Raw genomic sequence first — 26,951 nt, 5'->3', positions numbered from 1 at the left:
ACAAAATACTGCTGTGTGACTGGGTAAAAATGTTTTCCTGGGAAGAGTAACAGCTTGATTCTGCCCCAACATGATTTGTTGCCATCCTCCAAGAAAGCCCCTTGGCAGTTAAAAGACTAGCCTTGTGTACTATAAAATAGTCTCCTGCCTTTTTTCTGTGGTGAATAATTGTAGGGGTGCAAATACAATAATAATAGGATGAAAATGAGAGCAGATCAGATATACTTGATTTGTAGTGCTGGCAGTTAAGGCACAGCTAGTGGGAGGTTTTGAGTCCTCCTTCCAGGTGTCCTTCCTTCCTCTCTGTCACAGACTATGCCTCTGCGGGCCCCATGTGAAAGGTGTACGTGAATTTGTTCAAAATGTAATTGTATACAGTGCGTATGACTTTATGTGTGAGATAAATGTTCTGAAAGCTGCATGTGTGCCACTAGGTGTGTAACACCTGTACCTGGTACTCAGATGAGTACCTTTTTGCAAGCTGAGCATCAGGTTGTCCTCAGAGGTAGAAGATGAAATCTCTTACTTCTGACCTCTATCTGTATTGTGTTAATGTTTGAGAAAATTTACAGAGAAGTTAGCTTCCTAGAAGTTTGGAATGAAACCAAATCTTATGATATGAAATAAAAATAAAAAAGCTGGAAAGTGGTTCGCACACCTCTTAGAAATGTTTACCTTCTCACTCTGGGTTAATCCATCACTTCAGTGTCAGAAAGCAGATTTTTTTTTTTTTTGTTAACCTGAACTGTTCTTCTCCTGTGAAGATCCACTACCACAGGAGAGAAGATGTTCAGTAGCAACATCTAGAATATCCCACTGTATTCCCACTGTGTTTTCCACCTTTTTTTATCATAAGGTCTTAATCAACTTATGGTTTAGGATTCATTCATACACCATAAATAATAAAAATTAAATTATCTGCAAAAACAAATCTGGCAACAAATAACTGTACGTGCCAGGTTATGAACAGTATAGATATTTGTATTTCACTATTGTTAAATTAATATATAGAAGTAGGCAGAAGAGTAAAAAGTGTTCCTAATATTAGAAAACTTATTTTATTTCATTTTACATCTTACTTTCAAGTCTGACAGCAAGAAAAATCTGCATTTAATATTCATTGCTAGTCCCTCACAAAGTTGATGATACTTATTATTTAGGATTCAAGAATATCTGCATTTCTCTGTAGTATAAAGTTTCCAACATTATTTTGAAAGCTCACTTTTTCCGTGGACTGGAATTGACAGGCTCAGTAACTGAGAGACTGGTTTTGAGAGTGTATTAGTTCTAATTTGGAAGTATAATTACAAATGCTACTGGGAAGGTCATATTTCAAATATAATGATGTTAAATCTCTCCTGTAGGAAAGGTCTTATGGTTTGAAAATCTCTTTACTTCTACCTGACTGATTGGCAATTCCTTACCATCATCATGAACACAAGCATTGCCTGGTAGCGGGATAAAATATTCAAGGTTTTTGGAGTCAACAGTTTTCAGTTATTTTCCTTCTGTTCTAAAACATGAAGTTGATGAATCTAAATTCTTCAACTCTGACAGGTTTAAACAAACAAAAAAAGAGATACAAGACAATGCCACAAGCCTAGTGGGCTGACATTATAAAATACATTGAGACAGAAATTAAACACTAGTCTTCCTCTTTGTTCAGAACACTGTTTATTAGAAGGACAATATAAACCTAGATGTAAAATATTCCATCAATTTTAAAGTTCTGCACTATTTTTCAATCCCTCACTGAACAACAAAAAAAAATTAATACTGATCATATGAGGTAGTTACAAGGATATTATCTTTGTACAGAACTCACCTGTCAAGTTTTCTTTTAGGGGAAAACTAGACATTTTTAAACATTCCTTAATTTCAGATTCAGAAAGGAAAAAAAAAGTCTAACTATTCAGACTATTTTGATTAAAAGTGTATCCAGATTGAAATAGTGTGTGTTATCTCAACTTTTTCTTCACAATGGTGACGACAGTAAACCACAGACAGACATATCCTGTAAAATGTTGGATACCTTTTACTCAACCCAAAAATTGAAGATGCTGATAGATACCATAGTATTTTCAAAATATAGTATAGTATGGATGTATTTTTGTTTCTTTGTTTTATTATGGTATAGCTGTGGAAAATAAGAGCATTTAAGACTTCAAATTCAGAAGGAGGTTAGAGTTTTTAAATAGAGATTTCTAGAACAAAGTAAAATCCTCAACTGGCTTCACAGGCACTAACCTTTCCTATTATAGCCAAAACGTGAATCTGTTTTCATGAGTTCAGGAATGTTGAAATTGTCTTTCCAGTCATTAGTAATGTAGGTTAATATAATTTGTGTGAAAGCTCATATATTCTTCTCTCTCTAAGTCCTTCGTTTTTTCTTCTGGAGGGATCAGAAAAGTACCAAATGTTATTTTGTAAAGAAAGATGACAGAACGATTTATTTTTATTTCCAGCTCACTGAGAAAAATAGTGATCAATCAAGAGAACTTGAAGTTATCTGTTGATAGATGTGAAGCTGCTCCCGGTTCTCCAGAGGTCTAACAGAAGGAATAACACACTGATTAAACACGTAACTGTAACCTGTGTGCAAAGTTCAGGGAAAGCAATGAGAGGGTTTTATTTATCTTTTCATGATTTATATCAGGTTCTGTATTTCTTGCCTCCCATGTTCAATTTCCTTTCCCTGCCTGGAACAGGAGGGGTTTCTAGCATTTACACTATAAACTCCTGTTCTTGCCCTTTTTGATGACATAGTTTATACATTTTCTGAGTCTTCCCTGATGTTCAAATATCTTTGCTCCTCAGGGCTTACACAGAAGGTGCAACACTGAAAGCTTTTTGTAAGTAGCCTGTGAGATCTTCAGGGCAAACAGTTTTTCTTGATTCTGTCTGCAAAGCATAAAGCACACTTTCCACAGTATAAAAATAAATCTTCCCACTCACCATCATCCCTGGTAGGCACCTGGACAAATTTCATATTAAGTAATTGCTTTTGGCTTGCTTCTTTGAGGTTCTGAGAACCTTTCAGTTCATGCTGAACTTCAGGAAAGGGAGTGAGGTTTCTCAGACTCTTGCTGCAAATAGCTAGCATCTTTCAAAACTGAGTGCTTTCCAGTAGAATCACATTTGTAGGAAAAAATATTCCTTTATTTACGTTTAAAATATTTGTGGGATTTGTGCAATTTAAGTATGCATTTTAATCAGCTTTTTATATATATATATATATATATATATATATATGGCAACGAGTTCTAGATCAGTGAAGCAGTATCCTGTTATATTACATTTTGGTTCTTCCCTTTTGGACATACAACAGATAATTGAATTCATAATGTAATGTCCTGAATGCATGCATTGCAGACTAGTCCTTCTGGATAAATTAAGGCTTGATTAGAAATAAAATTCTTAGATAGCGGCCAAAAAGTGCTGTTAGTATAGCTGAATTTTAATAGGGGCTAATGTGGGCTTTACATAACATTCACATTTCAGCTTAGAAAATGCTTTGACATTGCTCATGACATTGTGAAATCATTATCAGTGTATGTGTTAAGTTTTAAATAAAAAGAAAATGAGGCAATAAAACCAATAACTTTTTACTCACAGAATTAACATCACAGGAGCCTGTAACCTGTGCATGATACAGTAAATAGAAATTCTTTCATTTTCTGTATCTTAAAAAAAGAGCACAGAAAATATAAGATTTCAAATACAGATTGCAGATATATAGATAGAGAAATAAATAAATACTGAATTTAAATGCTCTTTAAACAGGATTTTAAACCAGGTGATTTTCATACATACATTTATTAAAGAAGACATCCCACAAGTCTGTAATGGCTTCCCAGTTAGGGCTACTTTCTCAGATTTATCAGTGGACCTGGTGGCCAGTCTAAACATTCACAATTACTTAATTTCTTTTATTTTTGCAAGTAAAATTCAGTGATTTAAGAACACCTTTGCACTTACTATAAGATCCAAATAGTTATTGAACACCTAGATGTAAATTCTGAAAGATTTTAGATGATCCAACACCCCACCCACACCCCTACCCATACCCCCCGTAGCCTTTTCTAATATCTGAGAAGGCTTCTGTTGAAAGCTTTGAGAAAGATAGATGGGTATCTGACAAATATCTTGTGTGTGAGGGTGTTTGGGATCCACAAAGTAAAGGTTCTTGTGCTAAGTTTTTGAAAGATGGTTGTGCTCAGAAATACCACTTAGAAACACAGCAGTTCATAGTATTTATGTTTTTCCTAATAGTCTTGATAGGATTAAAATCTACACATTTTCATTTTCATTCCCCGAGTAGTCTTTTCATTCACAGGGAGTATCTGATCAGACTGCAGTCTTTTGGTTAGAAAGAGGCCGCTATTATGACAGGAATGTAAGAGAGCTGTTTGTGCAAAACAATAATTGAGGAAAATCATGACAGTGTAGACAGCATCTAATGGACCTTGATGGGCTAGCTTACATTTCCATGCTGTGCTTCTTCTCTGATTCATTTGCTGATGTGCTTAAAAAAAAAAAAAAAAGAAAAAGAAAAAATCCCTGAAAAATTCACTATCTCTTTTAATTGGGTTTAAGTTCTTTGCTTGGCTGTCAGGTATGACCCAATTCTAATTTATAGATCTGCCACATGACATAGAAATAGTTTTAGGAATGAAATTATGTTCCTTTTAATTTTCCCTTGTCCACAGAATCAGACAAAGGAAGAACTACGAATGTGTGGACTTCTCAAAGGCCCTTGATATGGTCCCCCCCCAAATTTCTTACCTCTAAATTGGAGACATACGGTTCTGACGGATGGATCCTTAGAATGATAAGGAATTGGCTGGATGGCTGTGTCCCAAGAGTTACAGTCAGAGGCTCAACGTCCAAGTGTAAACCAGTTGTGAGTGGTATTCTTCAAGAGTCTGTACTGGGACCACTACTGTTTAGTATCTTCATCAATGACATACATAATGGGATTGAGTGTGCCCTCAGGGAGTTTGCAGATGACACCAAGCTGAGTGGGGCATTTGATTTGCTTGAAGGAATGGATGCCATTCAATGGGACCTTGAAATGCTTGAGGAGTGGGCCCATGTGAACCTCACGATGTTCAATAAGGCCAAGTGCAAGGTCTTGCACCTGGGTCAGGGCAACCCCCAGTATCAATACAGGCTGGGGGATGAAAGGATTGAGAGCAGCCCTGTGGAGAAAGACTCAGGGATACTGGTGGATGAAAAATTTGACAGAAGCAGGCAATGTGCACAGGCAGCCCAGGAAGCCAGCTGTATTCTGGGCTGCACAAAAAGAAGCATGACCAGCAGGTCAAGGGAGGTGATTCTGTCCCTCTACTCCACTTTCATGAGACCCCATATGGAGTACTGTGTTCAGCTCTGGGGTCTCCAGTATAAGAAAGACATGGACCTGTTGGAGCAATTCCAGAGGAGGGCCACAAAGATGATCAGAGGGCTGGAGCACCTCTCCTATGAAGACAGGCTGAAGGAGTTGGGGTTGTTCAACCTGGAGAAGAGAAAGCTCCAGGGAGACCTTATTGTAGCTTTCAATATCTATGGGAGGCTTATAAAACAAAGAGAGTTTTTACAGGACAAGAGGCAAAGGTTTTAAACTGAAAGAAGGTAGACTAAGACTGGATATAAAGAAGACAGACATTTTTTATTATTAGGGTGGTGAGGCACTGTAACAAGTTGCCCAGAGAAGTTGTGGATGTCCCATCCCTGGAAGTGTTCAAGGCCAGGCTAGATGGGGCTTTAAGCAATGTAGTCTAGTGGAAGGTGTCCCTGCCCATGGCAGGGGGGTTGGAACTAGATGATCTTTAAGGTCCCTTCCAACCCAAACTATTCTATCATTCCATGATTCTGTGATTTACCTAAGATAAACAACTTATCACAAATACTATTTCCAAAAGACTTGTTTGTATGTAGATTATATGAAGACTTATGTGATCTATTTTTAATCAAAATATTGTTCTCTGATGCAACTTAATATAAGTTTGTGGGAGTCAGAGAATGTCAAGTAGAAAAGAGGAAGTTAAGGGAACACCAGGATTAATTATGATATAAATGGATTAGACACATGTTTGGAAGTCAACTGAAAGAGTGGAAAGAAGCAGGAAAAGTGATTGATGTTGCTTCCTACTGTGCATTCAGAGGAGTCTGAAGACCATATCATTACTAATTTGCTACTAAATATACCACAGCTTCTTGACTTGTCACAGTGGCAAATTTTATAGGCTTGTTTTGCATAAGCAATCACTCTTACTCCTTCTCAAAATACAATTTATTATTTTTTTTTTTTTTTACTCTCTGTATGAAGTCTCAGACAGGATCAAAGCCCAGTAGTGTAACATTTCATAGTGTGGTTCAGTACCCTGTGTAGTGCTACTAGAATTCAGATTATTAATTTGCCATGTTTTTTTTTATGTAGTCCTTAATTAGTCTTGCTAAGCTGCTTGGGCATCATTTGCTCCATAAATTTCAGTCACAGCAGGAAAGGGGCAAGGTGTTTCCTTTTCAACTGTATTTCAGAGGTCAAACACACAGCTAATACATTTGAGGGTCACAATCCTTTGTGTGGTCTCTTTTTGCTCACTGAAGGCCAGTCAAGGAGTCATAAATTGTCTGTGGCAGTTCTTGGCTGTTCAGGAAAAAAAAAATGGGTGTTCCAAGGCTTTAGATGCTGGTTTGGAATTTCATACAAAATTAGACAGTATTTATTTTTCATGGTAGGCATCTGGTTCTTCATCAAGAAACCCTCCAGAAACGCTTTGCCCTCAGATAAATAATTAGTATATACTGTTTGGGGAAATTTGTATGCATACATAGTTTTGATTTGATTCTTTAGAATGGTGTGACATGAGAAACAAGGAGAGAGAATTAGCAAGTGAAAGACTAATACAATAATCTTAAATGTTTCACATCTTAAATGATTCAGATTTTAATTAAAGCAATCAATGCACATGACAGTTATCTTTCATATTATATATAATTGCAGCTCTAATGCATTTTGGCTCTACAGTGGACAAATTACAGTCATAAGAATGTTACCACAAGTATCAGTTTCTGTCTACTAAGCTAACATTTTCCTAAGGTTTAAAATTAATTTTCCTGTTTTTAAATAATAACACACTAGGAAAAAAATCTATTAGAAAGTCCTATCTCCTACCAACAAATATATGCAATAATTTAAAGGAATCTATTGATACCTAGTATCCACTAAGCAAAGAATAAAATTGCTGAGTGTAAAGTAAAATGTAACTACTTTTCCATGAGATTGGATCACCAAAATGGGATTGTACAGCTGAAAAAGATAGCTAAATTTGAAATGTAGACATGTCATGATAAAATCTGAGACCTCCAGAGGGCAGGAAGGAATAAATGAATGGGGAACTGTAAAACAGAAATCCTTTATTCCAACTGCAAATGTTGCAACCAACATTAATAAACACTTTAGAAATTGTCTGTTGTGCTGCAACAGGTAGTTTCTCTTTTAATTAAATAGGGAAGATGCAAAGTGAGTTAAAACTCAAGTATTGCACCTCACTGTCTCAGAGATGCTAGGAATCCAGCACTGACAAAATTCAACACTGATGAAGAAAAACAAATTGCTGGCTCCTCTGAGTTTCTCCTTGGAGATAACCTGCTGAAATCATATATGATTTTTTAACATAAGGGGCATGATTAGACAACAAGATCACTTTAGATTGCAAGCAGCCTCTTTGGTATCAAGGAAGTGAATCTGAAAAAGAAAACAGTTACAACGTATCCTGAAGCATAGGTGTATGTATAGAGACACCTACACACATACATACAAAGATATGCACATGCTTATATAAACATATGTGTTTAGCTTGCTATCATTTCTCTAGCAGTTCTGACGGATTAGGTAATGGGGGAAGTGGGAGTATGCCACTGAGCTCCTGTTGACTCAAGATCTGCTGTTTTGCAAAAAGATAATGCTGGGGTCTGTGTAAATCAGCATCCCTGGTGTTGTGATCAACTAATTGATAGTATCTTACCTTCCAGAACTCCTACTGAGCTCTTGACTGTGAGAATACTGCTGCCTTTCTTACCACAAGCTGTCAGTTTGCAAAATGAGAACTTTATAGTAACCATCAGATAGGAGCAGGTGCCTTGTTAGGTGTACACGATCATCTATTCTTGTAAAAGTAAAAGCTTCTCACTCTTGCTGACTTCTTGCAGATTTTGTGAAGCAGATTGCCTTTCTTTTTGTGAGGCAAAAGCTATGTGCTGTCAGAAAATAAAATAAAAATATAGAAATTGCCACTGAGAATCCAAATGTCTGAAAACGCAGTAGAGTGACATACCACCCTGCTTCACCACCTATGCTGAATCATTACTGATTTTCCTTGGCTTCTGTATCTAACTTCAGATCTCTTTCCATATGTCTAAATATTGTATAGAAGTATGCTTCTTCAGTTTTGTCTTAACATTATTTTTTATGTCCTCTAACCCTCTGTAGATTCCATCCAGCTACAAACAAGCTATGCCCTTAATGTCTTTAATTTGCTGATATTAGGACATGATTGCTTGAACAATGAGCAGGCATAGCAATAAGCAGCCATTCAAAGGCACCTACCTCTCCCCTGAAGCCTCTTAAAACTAGAAGCGTGCTCCACAAGCCTCCAGAGCAACCTCACAGCCCATAGAAAGAAACAGAAAAAATGCAAGGCTTCATCTCTCTTCAAAACAGAAGGGAAAAGGTATTGCAAATAGTATCACCTGCTTTTATCCAGAATGCTTTGGAAGAACTGAAAACAGGAAGCATTGGTGGTGCTCAGCCTGTTTAATAGGTTGAAAGAGTTATGCCTTTCCTACTGTAAAAGCAACACATGTAAATAGGGTACTCTTAAATTTGATGAACAAGGCATGGAAGATATTACAGAGATTTTGCCTGAGGATCTCATCCAATGTTAGGACAATATTTATTTCTAAATTAAAGAGAAGGACTTAATCTGGGAAGCCTTAAAAGAGCTGTATTAAATACTGTAAGCTGTAGTTTTTCCCAGTTGTGGGGTTTTATCTTGGAAATAAATAAGGTCTTATTTGAAAGCAGCATGGTTTTTATTAAGGACAGTGTTTTGTCCATTTGTAACTGGTAAAACTGAATGTCATAGTGCTGGGTAAAATATGTCAGTAGTCTAAGACAGTATGGCAAGCGGCCAGCCCACTTTTCATTCCTGCTCAATTTAAGCCATTTCTTATTTTAAGTTTTATGAAGCAAGTGTATCTGCAGAGATGTGTTAACTAATTTGGTTGCTAAAAAGCTTAAGAATGTGGAATTAATATGAAATGAGTAAAACATTATCATTTATTCATAGTGCTTTCAACTGTATCTCATTCTCCATTGTTCATCTCTAAAATGTCAATCTAGGTTAAAAATATTTGAGATAAATACAGTGAGTCTGATTCTTAAATTAGCTGCTGTGGTGCAACAAAATACCCAGTGAATCTTACTTTTGCAGGATAACTTTCACTATAGCTTTTAATGAAAAGGATAGGGACAGATGATAGCTTCAGCTTTATTGTATGTGCCTTTTCACTGGATACTGCACTAGTCTTTGGGGATTTTTGCAAATGGGTTTTTAGTAGATCTGCTGGATGTCTCTTTAATTGGAGGGCTACTAAGTTAATTTTAGTCTAAGACAAACATTATCATTTTTGCTTTCCTTCAATTTCTTTCTGTAATATCTAGTATATAATGATCCCCATATATGCAAACATGTAATCCTACGGCCTACCCAGGTCATCCTACCCGGACAGTGTTAGAGAAGCTTTACTTTGCCTGGGAACATGAGAGAGGAAGGAAAGATATTACAGCAAAAACTGAGTCACTCTTGGCCACTTGGAGTTCAGGTTTTTTCAGCCATTGTGGCTATTTGTGCATCAAAGATCAACAGTAATTTTGTAAGAGTTTAGGACTGTCCATAACCTTGGAACTCCACTGGCTAGTGCTTTCAGCAGAAGGTTCCGTCATAGCTACCAGCTAACTTTAAAGAATTTTTCTTGCCAGGCCACATCATGTCTTTTTAAAAGGATTTGGCCTAAACCAGCCAGCTTTCCCTCAGGACTCCGCCTATGCCAAACACAGAATTACTAGAGAATCAGCTCTGTTCACTTTTGATGTGGAAGCACAGAACTGAGCATCACTGCTGTACTGATGATGGTGGAGCTTGTCTCACCTGACACCTGTGTTTTACAGGTTTGTGTAACAAGTGACAAGACTGGACCCTGCACAACACTATTCATCTTAAGAATGGGAGAACAATGAATGAATGTATACAGCTCTAATTCCATAAGGAGAGGTATGAATTAAGTCAACCTCCTCTGCATAAAACTGTCAGATCTGTAACTTCAGCTTGTGTAAGTCATGATTAAAAACATGAATGCTGTTCTTGCACCTAATATTAATAGAGATGTCATTTTTGGCTATTGTGTGAATGTATCTACCAACCACAGTTAGTTACCACTTTTCCAAAGCCAATTCTCAGGCTTTTTCTTAGCCTCTACTGTTGGAGTTAGTTTGTAAACACACATACTAAAGATAATCCCCATTTATAAATAAATAACAAAATGGTAAAGTTGCAGAGCAGAGGATAATCAGAAATATTATTACTCTCAAAGACCTGTCTTTGAGCATTCAAATGTAAAGTTCAAGTATTTTTAATAGGATTGCATTTTGGGTAAGTTGATAATAGTGGATGACAGAAATTAAGTGAGTGTGCCACATAAGAGCTGGGTTTGGGTGATATTCAAGCCTACTTCCTCAAATCAAGTTATTTCTAACAAACTTTATTTCCTGCCCTTTCAAATATATTTGCCATGTTCTATCATCAAACACATGGAGTATCATAAAGTAATGGATGTGGTTCACTCAGAAAATAAAAAACCTACAGTGTTAATACAAGGTCTGGGCACTCTTGCTGGATTTTACTAGTCATGAAACGCATAGATGAAGTTATCTAAGTAGATACTCCAGGGAATTTCAAGTCTCTGGCTGTGTTACTGAGTGAAGGTGAAATAAGGACAGCAGTGCATTAGCACTTACATGTTCTTACAAAGATTTGTGACCGCTAATATATCATGTCAATTTTGGTGGATTTCTTGTGTGTTATCAAAGGACATTTGCACATTCTCTCCATTTAGCTGTGCTCTCTCATATGTGATTTAATTATTTAGTTGTCTTTCAGAATGTATTTATTTTTCAGTGTACAAAATCACACTTTTAATTAACTATTTTCCATGTATTTCTAACTTTTTTTTAATGCAAACTACATTGAAAATAGGGCTTGTCATGTAAAACAACAAAAAAGCTTTCCATTCTTCCTCTAAAAGACTACTTATTCATATACTGTGTTTATTCAAATACGGATTAAAAAATCAGCAGCTTATGTTACTAGTTTAGCCTATGTTTCAGAAGCATTTTTATCCCTCCATAACTAATGTGTATTCATACCTGCAATGCTAGGAGTTGCAGTGCTGTCAGCTTTTGTTGGGGCTGCCCTCCTTTACCCGTTAAATTACCTCAGGCGAAGCTAGCACTTCTGAGGCAACCTAAATTTCAAGCAAACTTCTGTCAGATAACTTTGGGGTAAAAGTGGTGTGACTGAGCACTGGCAGAAGACATACTGGGCTTGTCATGTTTTGTCCAGGTTTAGAGCAAATGCTGGGAACCCTGATAACTGCAGGCAGTGCTGTCAACATTCTTCTACCCGGAATACAAAGAAATTATTCATTAATTTATTTCTCTTCAGCTTCAGCCACTGGCTGCTGGACAAACTGGCTGACAGTTTGTGTTTTTGCAAACTCTGTACCTGTAGTAGCCAGATGTATTCCCTCTCTTCTTTCCTTCTTTCATCTTCCACTGTTGCTGGTGAGCTAAGCAAGAACAACAAACTATAAGAATCTTTAAAGTTTGTTCTTTTTAGAGGTCTTATTTTACCTGAAAATGCTTACTTTTGAACATGTCATTTCACCTTGGCTTTATGGTAGGATTGATAAAACAGTAAAATCCCTTTGAAGTGAAAATAGCCAAATTAAAGCTTCTTCTGTTTAACCCACTTTTTAGAAAACATTTCAAGAGACAAAATGGCTTAAAAGCAGACATTTTGTCAGGAGCCATGAGCTTCAGAAAAGCTGAACACCAGCTCTCTAGCACATTTCTAATTAAATATGCAATTAAAAAGCTTTCAGTGGCCCCTAAGGCTTCCCAGCCTAGTTAATAGAAAACTTCTCATCTCACTTTAACAAGCAAGATAATTTTTTTTTTAAATTATCCACTGTTAAATAAAATGCCTTCCTACTTTGTTTCCTCACTGTGCTTCAAGGATTTATTGCATGCTGAACCAAGTGGCTCAGGATTTTAGAAGCAAAACAAATAAAGATAATGAACATTAAATATTTTTTTTTTAAGAGTTACACTTATACAGACTATATTTTAGGTAATTTTTTTGGCTGAATTAATATGCAGGTTATGTGAAAGTGTACCAAGTATTAAGTAATTATTTGATTATTTTAAATATTTAAAGATTTGTATTTCAGTATAGGAATTCAGATTTGCTCTTTTCAGAGAATGTAGTGTTACTTCAGTTGGACTATCAACATTGTTCCACTTTACTCTCAGTGGTGTAGGTATGGCACAGAGAACAGAAGTTGGATCGTAGTAGCATAAATTATAGGATGTTGTCCTTTTAGTTCTTCGTCCTCTAAAGGATTTTTTTTTCTGGGTGGGGGCAGCTGCAGCCTTGGGATTGAAGTGTGGATGGAAGATACAGTTGAAAATGGCACATGGACACTTATGATAGATGAGGGTAGTCAGAGTACAAGGGAGGAATGGGCACAATCCTGGTTTCAATACAGAGCCTCTAAGTGGGACAATCTACAAGGTAATACTGGAGAGCAAATCCAACAGAAGTGAGCCTGTGGAAAGTGTCCAGGGATATACTGAAAGCACTTTGTGCTGCCAAAGAGGCAGTTAAAACTAATCCATGCTCTAAAAATTCTTATATTATAATTTTTATAATATTGCTGCTTTTGAATTGTGGTGGTTGTAATATTTCTCACACTAGTACTAACAGTAATAATCAAGTCATTTAAGTTTGCTGCCAATTCATACATTCCATGTGCTCATTTCTTCTCTTCACTGTTAATGCTTCTTCTTCACATGTAAATCCTTCTTTGTTCTTAAAAATAGTATATATCACCTCAACCCACCATATGTTCGTGGGATGTGTGGTGGTGAAACAGCATATATATATATATATATATATTTTCTAATTCTTCACTTCATATGAAAATTACTCTTAGGTCTTGCAATATAAGTTCTGTGCTATAGTCAGTTTCCTGTCACAAAAGATTTTGCGGAAAAGGTTACTAGAATGTTATAGTCTTTTTGTAACATAATAGAATTTTAATTGTTAAAGAAAAAAGACTTACTGACAAATTTGTTTAGCAAAGTCAATATTTGAAGGTTGAATATTTGTGCTTAAAAAACACAGTCAGTTTTGGAATGTGAATAACTTGCCAAGTGTGTAGACAACCTTCCATAGTGTTTCAAAGCTTAATAGAATAGGTTACACAAGAAATAGATATATTTGTCATTTATATCTCCTCACATCTGTGTTTCTGAAAGCTTCTCTTTAGTGTTTTAGCTTTGCTAGGAGCATTTTTTTTACAAGTGATTCATGTCTTTGTGTGGCTACATAATTTCAGTATCTGAATGTAATGTAGACATATGTGATAAAGTAGTAATTAAATTATTAATACTAAACAGCAGTAACAGAAATAGCTATCTTAAAGATAAGTGCACATTTTCAATCAATGATGACTCTGAAAATGGAACTGCATAAACACATTCAAATAAATCAAACAGAACCAATTTGTGATACTCTCAAGGAATGATGACATACCAATTTAAATATCTAATTTCCTACAGTCTTCTGGAAATACAAAAAATGTGCAGCTCATTGTAGCCCTGATCTATGAGGCCTTTAAAAAAATTCTTTGGTTTCTTTGGCTTTGCGCATGTAAAAAAGCTTTCTGTAACTGAATGGACCAGCTGCCTGTGATCAGTCTTTTGCAATGGTTAGAGATGTAGACTCTGTGTGTCGTGTTTTCAATTTATTTGCGCGCGCGCGCGCGCGCGCACACACACACACACACACACACACTCTCTCTCTCTCTCTCTCTCTCTCTCTCTCTCTCTCTCTCTCTCTCTCTCTCTCTCTGTGATGAGGGCAGATTCTGTCTGGCTCAATGAGTATCACATAGCACATGGATTGCACTTGTTTCCTTTGTTTTCTGATCTTTCTGGTTTTTTTTTCCAGGGAGAATAAATAAGTTGATGTTAAGTGAAAGTTTTCAGTTATGCAACGCTTCAAATTCCTTAACTAAAGAAGTAAACTCTTGGGACTGTATTTCTGTATTGAATATTCATGTTACTGAGTTCAAAATCCATGTTTTAGCAGTATTTTCAAATATTCCCCAAAACATTCTTGTACTCTAATCATTTACTGAAACACTAGTCTTAAGAGATGAACTCAGCTAAAGCAATTTCCTTATAGAGCTGAAATTTTGAGATGCAAAGGAGAAGGTTATGAGGAAGCATTGTTTTACTGTGCATCTTGATCAAGACTTACTGCCTTGGAATTTGTGTTTTGGATTTGGAAAGACACCTAATGGTAAGGTTAATTTTACATAATTAATAGAACTACAGTCTGGGAACCTGTGTCTCAGCAACTCACCCAAGGCCCAATTTATTGCTATTGGAGGAAAATAAATATCTCTAGAGTAAGTTTAATTTGACCCATGTTACTCTAGCAAAAGATAAAGATATATGGGAGATTTCAAATGAGAAACAAATAAAGACACATAAATGAATGGGAAGTAAAAGTAATCTGCTTCAGACAGTGAAAACTATGGAGGAGATATCTGCAGCAACAGCAATAGGACTGTGTTAGACAAAGGTAAAGAATAAAAACAGAAAAAGGAGAAGAAGTTGAAATACAGTCAATATATCTCAAAATGCGACTACTGCACTTACATTTTCTATAGCTTTAAGGATAGTTGTAATTTACTTTTGAACGTATGGTGGTTTAAAGAAGTGCCAGAGTTGTTGTAGGTATAAAGAGACTGATATCAGCTGAGCGGTAGTTAAGGAAATGGCGTAGATGGACAATACTGCTGAAGTAATCTGTAGGTTACCAGATATACATGAAGAAAAGGCCGTAGCCTCATTGCAATTGAGGCTTGTGCCTCAATATCCAGAACATCCAGGTCAGCACGAGTGCTCAATAACAGGTAGTACTGATGCCAAAGAAATACATCAGCTGCTATGTATTAAATATTATTGACACTATTCATAGTAAATGAATTTGATACCAGGAAAAGTAATTTGATAAAATATGATAAAATAATATCCAGCAAATTCTTTGCTGAATTGAGCTGAGCTACTTGGCAGACAAACCTGGAAGGCCAAAGAATTGTAAGAGTCTGCTCCGAACATAAAAAAGACAGACCCCCTACCTTTCCTCTGTACTAATTATTTATTTAACAGGAGTCAAAGACTATTATTATTTGAAGAGGAGAAATCTAGAGAGAAGTCTAGACAAAGTAATGCTTTCCTGTATCTTTGCAAGCCTACTGGTTTGCCATTACCTCAATGTTTGTCTTGAAGGTTGTTAGAGTTATAATGAAAAACACTGGACTGATTTAAACAAGCTGCTAGATTCTGAGCCCTGCATACATTAGAGACTTTATTAAATACCTGTATGAATCCCAAACACATATTATATAGAATTATATAATATGAACATAATTTGCACTATACAGACATATTCCTGGTAAACTTAACAGCCCATTCTTTGGAAAAAAAAAGGTCATTTTTCCTGTATAGCTAAGGGACAAAGTAGATTTAGGCCTCTTCATAAAAAAGGTCAAACAGCATAAGCCATTTATCCATCATAATAACTATGGTACTATTATGCATAAAAGCTTCAAATGCCTTTTCTTCCATGACTTAATTTTCAAGGGGATTCACAGAGATTTAGTAGCATGACTCCCATCAGAATATATCACATATCTAAATGTACACACTCCACCCTGAAAATTGAGATGTTAGGACCCAATTCAGCAAACATATTCAGGCAAGTAACTTAATTTACATTTGCATTCTTATTACATTCAGTGGAAGTACTGAACTCTGCATCTTCAGGAGCAAGCTATTAAATGTAGTACAGGAAAATAAACAGCTTGCAATCCTAATTCTAAACAGAAGAATTTTAAAATACAATTTTATCAATAATTTACTACAGTATTGCAGATTTGTAGTTTCTGAATTGGGCACAGCTTGATTTTCCAGTTATCAGAAAATTAGTTAGTTTCCAGTGTTGCAAACTGGCTATTTTTTTTCTCCTTGAAGTGTTTCTTACATAAGCAACTGGCAATTATTTGCTGTTAAACATTTCTAATGCTTAACATTAGAATAAATATAATTTATTTATAAATATAAATTATAAAAAAATAATAAATAAAAATAAAGGACTTTCACATATGCAACAAGGTTATTGAATTGATGATTTGTTCATTTTAATCTGTACACAAAGGAAGACACTATGATGTTTTGTGGGAGTAGAAATCGTGGCAGTTAGAAATGTGCATAAGACATAAATAGAATAAGTATTATACTTCACATCCTCACCTCTTGGGAATTTTTGCCATACTGTGAAGAGTTAGCTTAAGAGAAGTGCAACTGGACATTTCCTTGGAAAGACTCCCCATAGTTTCCATGGACTTTAAATCACAGCCAGGGTGTTGCAGTGGGTTTGAAAACAAATGCTATTACAATTACATATATGGAGAAAAAACCACTAGAATAAATCTTCCTAAAATAATTGAAATAGACCATAGACGTAAAATGAAATATTTGCAGAATATCAATATTCCATTTAATCCGATTTTATCTGACCATGTGTTTGTAATAAGAAACATATATTTGGATACAGACCCCCTCTCAATGTCACCAATAAAACTATTTTCATTTTCTTATGTAGAGGTAGGATGTAACTGTGGAATCTATTACAGTCTGGAGATAAGTGGGAGGATATATGAAATAAAAGTTTTCATCTCTTACCTTGTTCAATCTCAATGTTTTAAAGGACATGATTCTCTTGCAATGTTATCACACAACCATGCACCCAGGTTATGGCAGACATAAGGTATCTTTGGCCATGATACTCTGAGCAACACTCACATGGTGAAAGTATTTGTATGTACGATGAAAGTCTTGTGTTACTCATTTGTCACTCTATTTTGGAAAAAGGATCAGAAATAATACATTTCAGGTTTAGTCATGTTGCATTTTCTGTCATAATGCAATTGGGAACTCAGTGGCAAAGAAACTAAAGTCACCTTTGTGGTAACATGTTCTTCTTGTGTTTATATTCAAAAGTAACGCTGACAGTTCTGGGATTCAAGGTAAGACCAGTAATGCAAAGATAACACTGCTAGCTTTATTCTTCTTGTGTCTGTTTTTTATTATATTTCAAACTGAGGCGAAAAATGTATTTTCTTACTTTAGTCTTTGTAACCTACCAGAACATAAACTTTAGGTCAGTAGTTGCTTTCTGTCCCTTTAGCTAGTCCACTAGTAAGAGAATATTGGTTAAATAATAACAACTTCTTCTTCTTTTTTTCTCTGAAGGCATATAAGAGTGTGTTCCCTAACAAAACCAAGGAGGTAGACATTCAGCGCCATCACACCTGAGCTGTAAGGCTCTGTAAGGCTCTGTGCCAAGCTCAGCCCTGAAACCCTCTGCAATGAATAGGAATACGGAAGAACATGTGGGGAACGGGACTCAGACCAGCTACCTGGATGTGTGAATGGGTAACTTCAGCCAGCCAACAGCAAGCTCCAGGAAGAGAAGCAAGTCTGAACTTCTAAGGCTATGGTTTCATTACAGGTTGGTGTTTCTGTCCTAGCCATATACTGCCACCTTGCTTGGACAATGCTAGCTCCTTAGCTGTAAGCAGGGAATGTCATATTGAATGGTATCAGGAGCCAATGTGACTGGAAAAAGTAGATATTAACGTATGTAGTGAAGGTACCATAAGAGGTCTTTTACATTATTCTGAAATTGTAATCATATATATTTTTCTAATTTCATTCTGGCTTGTCTTCAGGAAAAACTCTGGTATGATTTCAGTTTCAATATTTTCACTAAATATGTAAGTAGTTTTTGTAAATCACATTCCCTAAGCCTGTCTGATGGCACAGTCTGTTAACAGCTGTGTCTGCTTGCAGCTGGGGAGGTAACGTACCGTTATTGTCTCTAGCATGACACATCAGGCTGAGACTGTCTTTTGATTTAGATTGGCTTCAGTAGGGCTCCCTGATTTAAACTTGCCTCTTCCACGTTCCCCAAAATTGTAAAGCATGATTTTTTCTTGGTTCCAAACTGCTTCAGAGCCAGAAATGCAAGAATTTCAAGGACAGCATAATCAAGGAAAAGTGTAATAGTTGTGCTTTGGTCTAAACCTAGCTGCCAACTAAACCCCACAGAGCCACTCACTCACTCCCCTCACAGTGGGATGGGAAATCAAAGGTTGAAAGTGAGAAAACTCATGGGTTGAGACAAAGGCAGTTTAACAGGTAAAGCAAAAGCTGTGTACACAAGCAAAGCAAAACAAAGAATTCATCCACTACTTTGCACCAGCAGGGAGGTGTTCAGCCATCCCCAGAAAAGCAGGGCTCGATCATGTGTAACAGTTACTGGGGTAGACAAGTCCCATAACGGTGAATGTGTCTCCTTCTTCCCACAGATTTGTATGCTGAGCATGATGCCATATGGGATAGGAGATCCCTCTGGCCAGCTGGGGTCAACTGTCCCGGCTATGCCCCCTCCCAATTCCTCCTTGCTGGTATGGTGGGGTGAGAAGCAGAAGAGGCCTTGCCTGTGTCAGCACTGCTCAGCCAGAAGGAGAACATCCCTGTGTTATCAACACTTTCTAGCACAAATCCAAAGCACAGGCCCATACTAGCTACCGTGAAGGAAATTGACTCTACCCCAGCCAAAGCCAGCACCAGTTCTTAGCCTTGATGTTGGTGTGCTTAGGTGAGAGGGGAGATTTTCTGATTCTTTTCTTGTGATGTCATAACTGAATTTCCACTCTGATGAGGTCTTTTATGTATTATGCATAAAGTTAAATAATATAAATAAGGCTGCATATTTTTTGCGAAATCTCAGACTGAGCCTGTGGGATCTATGGAAACATCCTTGGTTTTGCATGCTTTTCCTTCTAACAGGATTTCAAATCTCAAGAGACCAACAGCAAGAGTACAACTGCACAAAGCCTGGTCAACAGTCCATTCTCCAAATATAAACATAACTCTTAAGTTTTCTGGTTATCACTACGGATTAGAAAATCTAGATACTTTACTCTCATCTCTATTTTTTTCTCTGTAGTCACAAGTCATGTAAGGTATCCTAAAAAAGAGTAATTCCCTAAAGTCACTCTCTCAAATCATAAGTCTTTTACTTAATCCCATTGTTCTTATTATCAAATCACTACCAAGAAAGTGGGAAACTTAAAAGAAATTCACTATAACAATTCATAAAACAGGCTATTTAGATTGCATTAAATCACAATCTTGTTCAGAACCATGGTATTCAGTTTATTTCATTTCAAAAGAACAAAATAAACTGAATATTTTGATTCTAATTAACAGATTTATTATAGTTTAGATTAAAATATTATCTAAAATATATTAGAATATTATATATTCTCTAAATTAATGAATGCATTTAATTCCCATTCACATTGCTGTCTATAAGGGGGGAAAAGTCCCTAGACAGTAGTGATAAGAAGAAATACCAGTTTTCTATTTCTGACATTACAATAACTTTTTGTTACATGGGTTTGCTTTAAACAAAATGAAAACTTTTATCTATCCAGGAATGATAAGAGTTAATGCTTTTTAATTGTTTTAGGGATAGACTTTCTCCAGCCTCAGTCATTATTTAATGTCTAATAAGTACAGAGAAAACGTAGTATCTTGTACCTGCCTTGGTTAATTTTAAAAGATAAATTTATCCTTATGTAACCATATTTTGAGTGTTGGTGTTTTAATTCCACTGAATGCTGCATGCCTCTTTTATTGGCACTTTTCTCGTCAAGACTGATACAGAAAGCATCCTGCTATGTAGTCATATGAAACCAAAACATAGGACACTGGAAAGCTGGGGCTCCCACAAATGCACACATTTTGACAAAGTGGCAGAAATTCCCATACTGAGCTCCATTCTTACCTCAGTGAAGAATTTCAGCTTAGTAACATACCTTAAGTTAGAAAGGTTCATTTTTTAAAAGCAGTCATATTAGTATTTCTACAGCTGTTTTTATTTTAAGGACTTTGAAATGGTGCCTGTATTGGTTTTGTCTTTAGTGGAAAACTTCAGAATTATCTATCAGTGCTACACTGTTCTGTCTTAAGAAAACTAATTGATTTGTTAGACTTTTTCTTTTTTCAGAGATATGACCTTAAAAAGACAGAAACTCAATTGCACCTTAAGCTATGAAGCTACTCCTTTGCTAAAATAATGATTCTGATTTGAAATAAAAGGGAAAAATACCATCTCTAAAACCTAGGGTGGACTTCTAGGCTTCAGAATAAACACGGAAAGAGAATAGTTTACTATCATGAGGAAAAAGAAAGTTTGGAAAAAATGAATATAAACAATATAGGTGCAATTTATTTAGAGCTAAAACCAAAACCAGGTAAACTAACAAAAACAAACTTGAAACCATGCTAGTAATGAAGGAGTATTTATACAGACAAATGTATCTAAGGGTAAAACAGACCTATGTAAGTGGTATAAAACCCCAAATGTAGAAGATGAAGAGAAAGGACCAGAGAATGAAGTTGATTGTAAAAGAAGATGAGAAAATCAAAAGTGTGGAGGTAGAAGGAAGGTCACACACAGGCTATGACTAAGAAGACAATTTTCAAGTACACGAGGAAAAAAGGTCAGCAGGGGAAACACCACACCCTATGAAAGATGGCAAATTTATTGTCAAAAGAGGCGGATATCACTTAAAAGAAAATGGATTTGCTTCAGTGTTCAAAAAGGATGATAGAGGATAGCTCTAAGAAATAGACATAAATTTCCCTGGAGAGGAAGGAGAAATACTAAAGGTAATCACATCAGGAGAGCTGAAGTAATTATGACATCTAGCAGTTGATAAGACTGTAAGGCAAGGTGAACTCCATTGAAGAATTCTTTAAAGAATGTAGCAAAAAGCCAAAACAGACTTTATTTTTTTTCCCTGAATCCCTAAGAGTTCTGAAGAAAAGTAGCTATAAGTAGCATGTGCGTAAGTAAGATGAAAACAGTGGACAGAAATAGAGTTTTCATTTCTAATTGGTATTTTCAGTAGTAACTCACAAACTATTCATATTCAAAGTCGATTTTGTTTGCATCTCTAAACAGTTAGGCAGTGCTAAGTTAAAGTAGGAGCTAAAAAGTGCTTATATCTTCTGAGAATTTGATGTAAGACCATTGAGAAAAATATTTTGAAACAGTGATTACTAATTTCCAGTAAAACCCCAACTGATTAACATTAAATCAGTTAGATTCTCATCCTTTATTTCTTTTTGAGCACTGAAATTTTATTATTATCATGAAAAACAGAAATCGAAGGGGTTTACCAGATTTGAAATTTTAGAGCTAAATTATGAATTGCTTGTTCTTCATGAAGTTCAGAGTTAAATATCGTAAAATATCTATAATTTGTACTGGATGCATTTTTCTCCCGTTCATCAAAAGGATATGCAATCATATGAACCAATATAAAATTCACTGAAGTGAGCAGGATTTTGTTAATTAACTTCAGTTTAATCAGATCACATTACATAGCTGTGTATTGAGATGTGTAAGACATGCTACAAAGTTTTTCAAAAGTTTCAGTTTCCAGAGATGGCATTAAGACATAAAAAAATCACAGGAAATACATTTTCAGAGATACTCCATTGGGATTTACAGTTATGCCAGACACAGACTTTTGAGCTACTTGGAATGTGACACCCCCGATATCCATCTTGTGATGTGCTAGCTTTCAACTTCTGACACGTAACTTGTACCCTGCAGGTTTCAGAACACCAAACTCACCCAGGTTATTATATATATTTCTACCTGTAGCCTGCAACTTCATGTCAAGTGATGATTTGAGAGAATCAAGAGGTGGAAGTGACACTCTGCCTCCTATCACCCTGCTGCTTAGCTGGCAGTCAGCATAGGCAGACTGCCAACACCCTACCCCCGATACCCTGCCCTTTGACCGACATCAGCAGTGTAGGCAGGATGCTGCCCACATTATCCATGTAAGCTATGCTATCAAATCGCACTGCCACCGGTGAAGCCAAGGTGTGGTATGACTCCTCCTCACCTTCAGAAGCCATTTGTGTGATTGGCTGTTGCTGCCAGGTGATCCAGACACATAGCATCCCTGGCCATCAGCTGGAGCCATGGCATCGCTCGTGATCCTCTGTTTGCTGTTGGTGACCATCCTCTGTTTGCTGTTGGTGACCTAGTGAGACACTTTATGGGCATGTTGTTGCCCACCTTTCTTGCTGCCACAATAAAGCTTTTACTTTATAATGCTGTCAGACTCCATTACTGCTTCGACTGGTCAGCCTTACATCAACCAATTTTTGAAAATACTGGCAATTAAAGACAAATTGTCATTATTGAGAAAGTATTGAGCATGGACTTTTATGGCATGCATGGAAATCAATAGCTGTTCAAATATTAAATTACAGAGTTCCATAAGTCCACTAGTTCATGTATGATTTACAAACAGATTTTTTAATTTGTTGTAGAGTTTTATTTTAAGTATATCAGGAGATGTAATGTCCAGTTCTTTTTATGATCTCTGATTGTGTAGCCCTCTTACTGTTTATCTTAAAAACAATGCCTGTCACCTATTATCTTGCAATAATAGAGACATGATATTCTGATTTTGTAGCAATATGCATTTTTTTTGTGTAAGAACTACTGCTAAAATATTTTCCTTATTTTCGTAGCCATGTCTGAATTGCTGCAGAAAAACTGAAAAAATGCAGTAAGTCTTGATTGATTTTTGGATGTAGGTAGTTACACTGAGAATATATGAGCAGGAACTATATGAAACCATCATGTCTTTAACAAGGGAAAAATCACAAAATGCAAGTTCTGTGGAACTTGTCTGTATTCTGAATTGTTATGAAGATGCAAGTAGAAAGTAATGGATGGCACTATTATTGGAGGTGATAGGTAATACTGGAAAAAATGAGATCTGGGCAAATTCCAAGTATTCTCATTTATTCAATCAATCTCAGATGACAGTGACATCACAGTGACCCTTGAAATGATAGTGCACACAAGAGAAAAACAGCTTCTATCTAGTAAGAAGTTCTTTCTTTGAAGGATGTGGGCCTTGTACTAATAAAAAACCCCACAATAAACCAAGCTACAAAATCCCCCAAAGAAACAAAACCCCACTTACTCTGGTCTCCTGTGAAATGAGAGCTGGATTAGTACGTTGGTTGCCAAGGCGGCACTGTCTTCTGTGTAGGTATGTATGTCTGTTTCCTGAAACAACCTATAAATAAAAGTATCATGGTGTTTCTCAATGCATGAAGTCTTTAGTTATATTTACTTCAGTTTCTGTAACTCACAAATAATTTGTTGTAAAGACTAATGGGAAGTCTGTCTGCTTTTTCCATGGTACAAGAGCTGATCGCATCCTGGCTTAGACAATGTGATAAACGGATTTTATGCACAAATGCCTCTCTGAAATTTAGGGAGAGTTTTCTCTGAGGCAGACGTGTATATTAAACTCATTTATCAAACAACACTTTACCTGAAACAGGATGCAAGCAGTCTTTTTAAAATTGTACACACACCAATAAAGTGTAATAAGTAGCAAGAAAGTATACTTCTTTAGTCTGTCTATTGTTTTGGGTTTGGTGGTTGTTTGTTTGTTTGTTAATATCCTGGGTCTAAAACTTGCACTATACAAATGGTGCAAATAATAATGGAATCATCTGTTTTTCAGTTCTGTGGCTTTGGTTTCATTTTGGAGTTTTGTTTTTTTCTCCCCATACTGCAACAAAAATCTAAAGGTTCATAATGGGAAACAATTGGTATGAAACCAGAACTGTTAATTCTTGATTTGTGTGCTCTTATGCTCACATACTGAAAACTTGTATTTAAAAAGTCTGTGCTGACTTTTCAAAAAATGACACCAAGCATATTTACACTTTTGTGAAGTCTAGGTTTTATCAACATCTTTCTATCACATATTTCACCTCCTCTTACTGCTTCCAGATCAGAATACCTGATGCTGTGTTTCAAATGTAATGGAAATGATCACTACCAATCTTTTGTTTTCCTATTTGTTTGTGAAGATGAGCTGTGAATGTACAGATGCAGAAGGAAGTACAGTCTCTTCTAAGTATAAGAAACTTCAATCTTACCAAGATTTCCATGCTTGAATGGAACTTGCAGCATCTTGGCAACTCGGATGAGAGAAAATGATTAAAAATGTTGGAAAACTTGGAAAGTTTTCTTCAGCCTAAAATACTTGAGGATGGTCATTGAAATACAATACATTTGGACTAGATCTTGTTACTTAGTCATCTTCAGTACCCTGCCCGTTGTCCTAACAATGTCAGTCATACATTGGTGGACAAACTAGCTGAGGCAGGAGCATCTAATTCTTTTACTAATTACATAGTTTTGAACCACATTAAAAAGAATATTTGGCATGCATCTCTGGTCAGAAATTGTAAATCAAAATTATTATATCTTTGTAATTATAACCAACACGCATTTTTTCTTTCTTAGTAAAGTTGAATCTGTATATTTGGGGAATGTCCCCTGCATCCAAAGATGCTGAAAAGAAAGGATGCTTCACTGAGTTTTTCACATATTTATTATACAATAGGATGCTCATCAGCAGGAAATCTGAAATTAGCATATTCTCAGCAGAAACAAGGGAGTGCTGAATTTATGGTGACCTAAGGGATTCTATAATTTAAAAAATTAATTTGAAAGCTTGTGCCAATCCCTCTGGGTCAAACAAATAAATACATTGTTGTCTTTTCTTGAGCAATAACATTTATTATCTAACTTTCACACTCCATTTAAAAGCCAGACTGTTACTTTTAACAAGTCTAAAGTTCTGATGCAGGGCAATGTAAAGATTAATAAACACATGCAGCAGCATATTACAGCAAAGCTCCTGGCTACATCCAGGCTGAGTTGAGAAAAAGTGTCTCAAAATCTTTTTGTTCCGATCAACAGCACCAGGATCAGGCCCAGCAGTTGCAATAGAAAATTGTTTACTTTTTTGTATTCTTTTAGAAGTTTTCAGATAGTAGAAGATAGTTCCCATTTATATAAGACTTAGCTCTGGTTTATTTTTACATTTTGACAGCTTTAGCAACCTACAATAGTTTTTGCTGCTACCTGCACTAATGTAAAAGTAAAAAACCACTGCTGTAACTCTGGTGATGTACTTGTAAATAATACATCATTAATAAGCTTTGTACATCAATTTACATTTATAAAAGAGTCCATCACTTCTTTATTTAATGAACCTGTCTACATCGCCCAACAGCAGAAAATGTCATAGACTCAGAAGAGGTAGGCAGTGCTTTTGAAATTTGAGGTTAATGATTTCTAACTTACAGGTAATTTCTGCTTAGCTCTTTATTAACACCTGGCTTAGCAAAGTCAAGCATGCTCCTTGTTCATGGAGCATCGATTTCCTGCTGCAAGTTCTGAAGTATTTACGGCAATATTGATATCACTAAAACCTTTCCTTCAAAGTGTTGAATAGATTCATCTGCCAGATGAATCCCAGATTTTTCTGGGAACCCAGGAGTGGAACAACTGAGGGGATACCTGGGAACCTCTTTCCATCTCCTCTTCTGAGGATGGTAAAGGACCAAGAGAGAGCTTCTCCCTTGCCAGTGCCCTGTCCCTGACTCCCTAGAGCAGGGCAAATTCCTTTTCCCACCTGAATGTGTTTTCAACGTAACACATCAAGGTCCTGCTTAACTTTTTAGGTGGCAACATACATTTAGCTTCAGCCTCTGCTTTGAAGGCTAAGCTGAATCTCTAAATAGCACAAAATTAAACCATATAACCAGACTTGAGTTCTCTGAGCTCATTTGCACCTCCAGTGTCATCAGGGAAGGCAACATAAATGAATTTCAATAGGTGACAGCTGTCAATCACAAGTGCCCTTATTCATGGTGGTTTCAGGCTTCAGAGGAAAATGTTTGTGATCTCCCACTTCTGCTATGGAAGTTCCCAGCCCTACTAAGTCCTTGGCTCCTGCTTCACAAGTTGTCAAGTGGTGAGAAAACACAGGTCCTCTGTATTGCTTTAAATAATTTACTGTTATTGAGTTGCTGAAAATTAGCCGAGCCCATGGATGCAGTGAGTTAAAGCTTTAACTGACTGCTAAAAAAGCTGGTGCCATTAAATAATAGAACAGCCAATAATTATTCAGAAAGCTTATATTGTAGCAAATTGGCATACCGTTGTACCCACAAAGCAAAATTACTAACCTGGTTCTCACAAGGGGAAAAAACCTCCCATCAGCAGCAGCAACCTGAAACAAAACTGGCCGCTGCCTCCACCGTCAGCTCAGCCCAGTGAGCTACAGGGGAGGCAGAACTTCCCCCAGAGGTGAACACCTTGCCATGCTACCCTTGCTCTGGGCTCTCTTCCCGTTTATCCTCCGCCATTTGGTAAGCCCCCCTGATGACAGAGCCGATCACGTTGGCTGCAGGGCTCTGCGTGGCGGCCGTGCTGGGGCCGGCTGCCACCGACGGGGCGCTGGGCCCCCGCCGCCATGCTCCCTGCGGG

General features: G+C 36.5%; 1 long non-coding RNA gene across 2 annotated transcripts; it reads right to left on the bottom strand.

Annotated features, from left to right (window-relative positions):
- Window positions 1-1,815: 1,815 nt before the first annotated feature.
- Window positions 1,816-26,942, bottom strand: LOC114016444 (uncharacterized). 2 transcript variants are annotated; one of them, XR_008731068.1, is made up of 6 exons: window positions 26,651-26,942; window positions 23,575-23,670; window positions 22,477-22,582; window positions 17,165-17,338; window positions 11,850-11,913; window positions 1,816-8,265 (listed from the first exon to the last, which is right to left on the bottom strand). It is a non-coding gene; the product is annotated as an uncharacterized LOC114016444 (long non-coding RNA). The 2 variants fall into 2 exon arrangements; XR_003560885.2 differs by having other exon boundaries at window positions 1,816-11,913.
- Between the last annotated feature and the right edge of the window lie 9 nt (window positions 26,943-26,951).

Source organism: Falco cherrug, chromosome 2 (assembly GCF_023634085.1).
Source record: "Falco cherrug isolate bFalChe1 chromosome 2, bFalChe1.pri, whole genome shotgun sequence".
In the NCBI taxonomy this organism is placed as follows: Eukaryota; Metazoa; Chordata; class Aves; order Falconiformes; family Falconidae; genus Falco; species Falco cherrug.
Note: the sequence above shows the minus strand (reverse complement) of the source record. Positions and strands in the feature narration are given on the sequence as shown.